The sequence below is a fragment of the Gossypium hirsutum genome, chromosome D12 (genome assembly GCF_007990345.1).
Source record: "Gossypium hirsutum isolate 1008001.06 chromosome D12, Gossypium_hirsutum_v2.1, whole genome shotgun sequence".
NCBI classification, from domain to species: domain Eukaryota; kingdom Viridiplantae; phylum Streptophyta; class Magnoliopsida; order Malvales; family Malvaceae; genus Gossypium; species Gossypium hirsutum.
In genome coordinates, this window is record NC_053448.1 from 41984682 (window position 1) to 41993294 (window position 8613).

Sequence of the window (8613 nt, forward strand, 5' to 3'; positions counted from 1 at the left end):
ATAACTATAATATAATTTAAATAATTAATTAAAAATTGAGCATTAAAGTTATGATTCTTTGAAGGGAGATAGAAGATTATTTTAATTGATGATGTAATAATAATAATAATAATAATAATTTTGTGTAGCTAAAAATTGTTCTCAACAAAAAAAATTAATCATTAAATGTGTTTTATTAATTTAGTGTAAATATTTTTTATATTTATCATGCAAGTTGTTTTATATAATTTTTTTATTTTAAATTTAATGTTATAATTTACTTTCTTATACAGTTCTAAACTTTGAATGTTTAATTGATTTTTTAGTTAAATTTTTTGTTTTATTTACATCAATTTCTCAGATATCAAAATAATAAATTTCGAAGAGTAGAAAGTATCATGGTCACTTTGAAACATTAAATACATACACGTGACATAATTGATATATATTAATTATATTAATTAGTTATTATTTTGAATAATGCTTGTTGACATCGAATTTTGTCCGGATCCAAACCAAATCCTTTGTAATTGTGTTATTTTAACCCGATTTTAATGGTCAGTTTTAAAAAGCTTATAAATTTAATTATTTGTTTATTCTTTTTATGTATCCTAGAAGTATCTTTGTCTTTTTACAAGCTTTCTCTCTATCTTTTGACACACTTTCCTGCTCTCGTAGCACGTTTTGTTTAATGTTTTTCAAAGTTTTTTTGGGTTAAAATTTTGTCTTCGGTATATTTTCTTAGTGCTGGAAAATGGAGGAATCTATAATAGGTTTATCAATAGAAGACGAAGAGGAAGAGATTATTCAGTTAGGGGTGGAATCATCTGATCAAGAAACTTCTTTTGCTAACTGTTTTGTGGGAATGTTTCTTACATCAAGTGTCGTTAACTTTCAAGCAATGAGAACGACATTGGAAAATGTTTGACATCCAATCAGGGGAGTCTCCATTTCAAATCTGGGAGATGGTAGATTCTTGGTTCGTTTATATTTTGAAGTCGACGTTGATAGATTTGAAAAAAAATGGACCTTGGAATTTTAATTCCCATTTACTAGTGTTGTATCGGTTACAGGAAGGGGAAGATCCAATGATTGTCCAATTATGTTGGGTAGATTTTTGGGTGCTTACCTACGATCTCCTTCATGGTTTTATGTCTGAGGCAGTTGCAAACTAGTTGGGAAGTTTTATTGGGGCTTTCTTAGAATGTGATGCATCGGCTATTCAATTGGGGTACAAAGGATAATGCAGTTAAGGGTGTGAATTGATATACGGAAGCCATTGAAAAGGAAAATGAACCTTGCTCTCCCAAATGGTACGTTTGTTTATGTGCGTTTCGAATATGAATGACTATCGTTATTTTGCTTCTTGTGTGGTACACTAGGCCACGGAAAAAGTTTTTGTCCGATTAGAGCCCTTCATCCGAAGCAAGATTTTAAGTTCCAGTGGGATATTTCATTACGAGCATAGTCAACAAGAACTGCAGTGTGGAAGAGTAGGTGGCTGTTGGAGGACGGTGCTGGTAGAATTTCGAATTATGAAAACATTACAAATGAATTAGGAAGGAGTAAATTTGGGTTAACACAATATTGTCCCATAAATCAAGGAGTGAAGGTAGGAAAATTTTCAAACCCTCATCAATCACTAAAAGAAAAGTCAAATGTTTCTTGAATTCCAGGCCCAATAATTGTAGGTGAGCTGGACCAAATAAATAGTGATTGTGTGAATAATACTGATGAGGAAATGGTTATATTTGAAGGTGAAAATAACACAATAAAATAATCTGATGGGCTTAAACGTCTTCGCACTCTGTTAAGTGCTTCAAGAGTTTCTATGACTGTGGATTCGAATGAAGCCCTTGGTAATCTGTCACAGGTTCCAAACCTTATTAGATCAGCATGCCTTATCAAATAGGCCAGTCGGACATAATAAAGCTGATAGTTAGAATGTTTGAGTTTTAGGGAGGCCTCGAACAGTTCGTCGTCTCTGGCATATACTGAAAGATAATAATCCTTCTATGGTTTTTTTATTGAGACAAAACTACAGGGTTTTCGCATGGCTGTAGTAAGAAGAAAGTGAGGGTTTTAGAATGGGATCGATGTCGATTCAGATGGGAGAAGTAGGGGTCTGTCTATGGGTTGGAACAGTAATATTAAGGTGTCTCTCCATTCGTTTTTGAGAAGGCATATTGATATAATGATATATGAAGATTTGGAAGGAAATGTGTGGAGGTGTACTAGTTTCTATGACACACCCGAGGAGAATCATAGGGAGACTTCATGGATTTGTTGTGTTCATTAAATGACTGTCCACATGTCCTCTGGCTAGTTTTAGAGGATTTTAATGAGGTTGTGTTTTCATCAAATAAAAAAGGACTTGACCATTATTATGGGCAATGGTTTACTTAGGAGAAGGGTTGTAGTCAAGCAAACAACATTCGAGAACGACTTGATCGAGGTGTTGCAAATGATGAATGGTGGAGTTTATTTCCAAATTATCGATTGTATCATTTTTCGTATTCATTTTTAGATCATCATTGCCCCTATTACTAAATACGAATATGGATACAAACACTGCCCGATGGTGGTATTTTAAGTTCGAGGCTGATTGGCTTATGGAGGACACTTGTGAATCGTAGGTTAATAGATTATGGGATGCTAGCACGGGTTGTGTTCCTAGCAGATTAAAGGAAGTTGTTTTGGGCCTAGATAAATGGTTCAATGACCTAAAAAGAAGTAGATCCTTGTAGAAAAAAAAAAGCTTGAGAAACAACTTGTAAAGTTGAATGATTCTTTCTCGACTGACGAGGTGCAGAGAGATATTGTCAATGTTAAATTAGCTCTAAATATGGAGACAAATAAGGAGGAGCTTTATAGGGAACAGAGAGCTAAAGCTAATTGGTTGAAGAATGGAGATCGCAACACAAAGTTCTTTCGCAAGTTTGCATCAGAACAGAGAGAGCTAAAGCTAATTGGTTGAAGAATGGAGATCGCAACACAGTTTTTTCGCAAGTTTGCATCAGAACAGAGTAGAAAGAATCGGGTGAAAAAGTTGTTGGGTAATAGTGGAAACTATTATGAAAGTATTGAGGACTTGTTGTCACTTGCAAATAATTATTTCAGCTCTTTTTTTTTCATCAAATGAGATAGCAAATGAAGATGAAATTTTGGCAAGGGCTACACCGTGTATTACCCAAACAATGAACGAGGATCTTGTAAAGGTTTTTTCCTATGAGGAAGTGTGGACTGCCTTAAAATCTATGAGCCCTTTAAAGGCCTCAAGTGAAGATGGTTTGAGAGCGGTTTTCTATTTAAGATTCTAGCATATTGTTGGCAAGGAGGTAGCAAACTATTGCATTGAGACTTTGAATGGGAGTCATGATATTTCAGATATCAATCAGACCGTATTGTATTGATCCCAAAGGTCAGTGATCCACAAAATATGGCTCATTTTAGGCCGGTTAGCCTATGTAACATTCTGTACAAAATCATTGCAAAGATGCTAGTGAATAGATTCCATTTAGTTCTTCACTACTGTATCGATAAGGCTCAAAGTGTATTTGTTCCAGAAAGGCTCATTTCAGACAACATCCTTGTAACTTCTAAAATCTTGAATTCCATGAAAAAGAAGAGATTGGGGAAAGAGAGGTCTCTTGGACTCAAATTAGACATGAGTAAGGCGTACGATAGAATGGAGTGGCCTTTTATTGATCCCATGCTCAAAAAGATGGGTTTTTCATAAACTTGGATTCGGAAAATTATGAAGTGCTTTGAATCAATTTCTTATTCTAGGGTTTTAAATTGGGAGATTGGTGAGTTGTTTTATCCATCTCGAGGTCTTCGACAGAGATCCAATTAGTCCATATTTGTTCCTTATTTGTAGTAAAGGGCTCTCAACCCTTTTATGAATGGCTCCGACACAAGGTACTTTAAAGGGTGTTCGCATTAATAGGCATGCTTCGCTTATAACTCATTAGTTGTTTGCAAACGATAGTTTAATCTTTGGAGAGGCCACGACAGAAGTGGAAAATAAACTAAAAGACAAATTAGATTGTAATAGGCCAATTTAGCTCGGGCTCATAAAAAAATAATAAACCCAAAATAATAAAACAAAGTCTAAAATTATATTATTTGGCCCGATCGGGATGGCCCATTACTTGAAAAGGTTGAAGGTCTATCTACAAGCTTGATGCATATGGAAACATAATCTTCAAGTATATGCAATCTTAGATATGATATGTAATCTTAGATATGATATGCAATCTTAGAAGATATGATTTTGTAATCTTAGAGATTTAATTTGTAGATACCTTTTAATCTTAGCCGTTGATGTAATTAATCTGTACCGTTGGATTTGGGGAGGCTCAACTATAAATAGATGCCTCTCCCTTCATTGTAAAAGAGGGAAGTGGGGAGTAATAATAATTCTTAAGAGTACTTACTCAAATTTCTCTCTCTCTTGCGTTTTTATTTCGTTGATTTGTGTATAATTTATTTATTGATTTGTATATTGTTGATTTCAAATCTCTTTTTTCCTTATTATTCATTTTCAAATTCATTATTTTCAAATTTGTTTACATTTTATTTGGCCTTATATTTTTATTTTACTTTATACTCTTTGTTTTAAATTCATTGGTCTTTGATTATTGATGCTATTTAATCCTCTATTTGTTATTTTAGTTTTTTATTAAATTAATTATTTTAATATTATTAATACTATTATGTGGCATCATTAATCTTGTATCATTATTATTATTATTATTATTTATTATTATTTTTATTTTTATATTCATGAGCATGCATCGTTTTTATGTAATATATATTGTTTTATATATAGTATACGTATGCTTATATATATTTTATACATATGTTTTTATTTTTATTTTACTTCCTAACTTTTATATACATATATATACTTTTATATTTAGTTTCAATTTTTTTTTACTTTTGTATATATGCACATGTATGTATTTATATATTTTTCTAATGAATATTTATATATATATACGCACATGTCTATGTTTTTTATTTGCTTAAATACAAACTTATATTTTCAACACATATGTTATAATATATATATATATGTATATTTATATATTTTTCTTTATTTTCATAAATGCATTATATATATTGTTATAAATTCTATAGTCCAAAATTTTATATGTAAACCCATGTGTATGTCTTTTATTCTTTATAATTTCATGTATATATTTTGTACCTTTTTTTTCTCTTTATATTTTTTTGTTTACATCCTTCATTTGCTCATTGATTTATGTTTTCATTTATATTTTGTTCATTTGATACTTTACATGTCGTTGTTTTTTATGTACATTAATTTCGTTTATTTCTATGCCATTGTTGTATTTATTATTGTATTTTACACTTAATGTAGCATTACATCATTTTTTTACTCGATTTTAAAATTTTCAAAATTGAGATAATACTCGTATTTAGGATTTTCAAGGAAATTGAGCCCTAACGTATTGGGTTCCAATTTTCTTTGTTAAATCTAACAATCGAGAATTGCTCATTAATCAAAAAATAAAATGAAAAGCTTGTTGTCGGGAATTTAATCTGTTGTATCCTAACGTATTGGATGTGACGTATTGATTTCTCGAGACAAAGGATTTTTAAAAAAAAATAATAACAAAGGAAATATTCCAAGTTTAGGATTTTGAGAAATTGTGCCCTAACGTATTGGGCATCGATTTCTTTATAAATCTTAAAGAAATGAATATTCTTTTAAATTTTATTACATGAGTATTTTGGACTAATTCATTTTTGAGGAATTAGAATGTCGTGCCCTAACGCATTGGGTGTGACATTTTCTTTCTCCGAAATGATAAGAGTTTTAATAAGTAACGTTTTTTAAGTTTTTTTATTAAGGATCATATTTTTAAATTTTCGACAGTAAGACACTAATTAATTAACTAGGTACCAATTTTGGGCGTTACGAGGGTGCTAATCCTTCCTCGTACGTAATCGACTCCCGGATCCATTTTTCTAAAACTCGTAGACCAAAGCTATTTTTAGGTGATCCAATCACACATCAATAAAAGATTGGTGGCGACTCCCAATTTTTGTTATTTCAAAGTCGACAACTAATTTTTATTTTTTTCCAAAATAAAAGTTGGTTTCAACAGCTTGGCGACTCCACTGGGGACTTTTTAAAAAAATAAGAGAGTCGAGCCACAAAGTTGATTGATTTTTGTCTTATGGTCGAGAAAATATTTTTTTTAAAAAAAAATCATGAGATCCTTTTGCATTCATTATTTTCTTGCTTAATTGATCTTTGTATTATACATTACATGAGTTGAATGATTTTACCCTTTTAAGTGGGAGTGAGAAACTATTCCTTCGTGAGGTTTTCACCTCCGTATAGGATAGTGGATCGCTTTCGGAGTACATCGGTACCTATACCTTCGTGAGATTATCATCTCCTTATAGTCATAGGGAAAATGTGCTTCCCTAAATCGAATTTGATCTATATGAGCCTATAATGGGTGAAGATCGAGGAATCTACTGGTTCGGGTACCTTACTTTAGAAACCAAACCACATATAGTGAACCTTAGGAACTTGCCCTAGGTAGAGCTATGCCAAACCCCTAGTGGTCACCCGAATAGGTTTTCTATTTATTCTTGCTTTAGCTTTGTACTAATTGCGATTGCATTGCATTTTCATCATAAAAAAGAGGTGTTGATTCACGTTCAGTTGCTAAATAGAGAGCTTGTCATAAGAAAATGAGTTTCTTGATAAAGTGGATGACTATATGGTTGTCCGAATATGGTCTAAGAAAACATGATAAGAGAAGGATGGTACTTTAATGGAGGACTACATGACTATGGTTCCGTTGCCCAAGGATGCAAGATGACAAAGAGAGCCGCTGAACTTTCTTAAAGAGAAGCCAACGAGCATCATGCGGATGAGTAAGCAACGAGTTACAACCTAGGTCGAGTAAAAAGGAGATAGAGAAGACGTCATTTTTGAAGAGTTCGTGAGATTTATCTTAGCGCTTGAATGAAGAAGAGGATCGAATGTTTTTGCCTATGAGGGCAAAGCCGTATAAATATCTATTTTATGTAAAGAGATTTATTTTCTAGTAAAGTTTTTTTAAATGGAATTGAACCAGAATCAACGTCTCTTTATGCATTCATTGCACACATTCACATCACATGACATCATACACATTAAAGTCCACTAAAAGAGCCTAATCGATTAAAATCATTCCTTAGTTAACCTGGAAACCAAACAACCTACCAAACACCACTACGGTACTCGATCAAAAACAAAAGACTGGACCAAAGGATGAAAAGGCTAGAACAGTTCCAAAAAGAAATGCAAGATCAGCTTCAGCAACAAATGAAAGAGCAGCTTGAAAAGATTCAGCGAAATATGTTGGACAAAATGATGGAATCTCAAGGGAATATGATGGCTAAGTTAACTCAGTTGCTGACTAGAGGAATTGATAAAGGAAAAATCTCTGTGCTTAATGTTGAAGAAGAAGACAGTGAGAGACTTGTTTATCCCCTAGTCTTTACCCCTCAGCATGTTGAAGTGTATCCGTGTAAATTTTCTATCACCATCAAGCCCCAGCAGTTTCAGGTCGGTGCTGTAACACCAATGAATTTTCAAGCAGGATCAGGCTTTAACTCCGAGACAACATTGTTAATCCTGCTATCCCTGACTTCGACGAAACAGTTGAAAAAAGAGAAAATGAAGGATGAACTGCCAAAATAGCTAGAAGAAAAGTATAAATGGCTGGAAGGGAAATTTAGAGCAATGGAAAGTGTTGATAGCTACTATGGGATTGATGCTAAAGAATTAAGCTTGGTTTTGATATTTAGTACTCCCTTACAAATTCAAAATGCCCGAGTTTGAGAAGTATAATGGAACTAGTAGTCCCGAAGCCCATATTAATATGTTTTGTAGGCGGATGACTGGGTATGTTAGTAATGACCAGTTGCTGATACATTGTTTGCAGGATAGCCTCACAGGGGCAGCGTCCAAGTGGTACAATCAATTGAGTCGTACCAAGATTAATTCATGGAGAGATTTAGCACAGGCATTCATAAAGCAGTACAATCATGTAACTGACATGGTACCTGATAGAATCACTCTACAAAACATAGAAAAGAAGCCTGGTGAAAGTTTTAGGCAATACACACAGAGGTGGAGGGAGGTCGCCGTCCAAGTTCAACCACCGCTCTTGGAAAGGGAAATGACAATGCTATTAATAAATACATTAAAAGCTCCGTTTATTACACATATGTTAGGGAGTGCCACAAAAAGATTTTTTGACATAATCATGAATGGTGAAATGATTGAAAGCGCCATAAGGAGCGGAAAGATTGATGCTAGAGGAAATAATAGAAGGTAAGCCTCAAAAGAAAAAGAAAAAGAGGTGAACAACGTGAATACGTACAGCAAATTGATTGCTAATTAGCAGGGTTCATCAAGACAAGAATCATGTGTGAAGCAAGGTACTAAAAAACTCCAGTTCACGCCAATTCCAATGTCGTACAAGGAGCTATATCAAAGCTTATTCGATGTGCATGTTGTTTCTCCTTTACATGTGAAGCCTCCACAGCCTCCGTATCCCAAATGGTACGACGCAAGTGCACAATGCGATTATCATG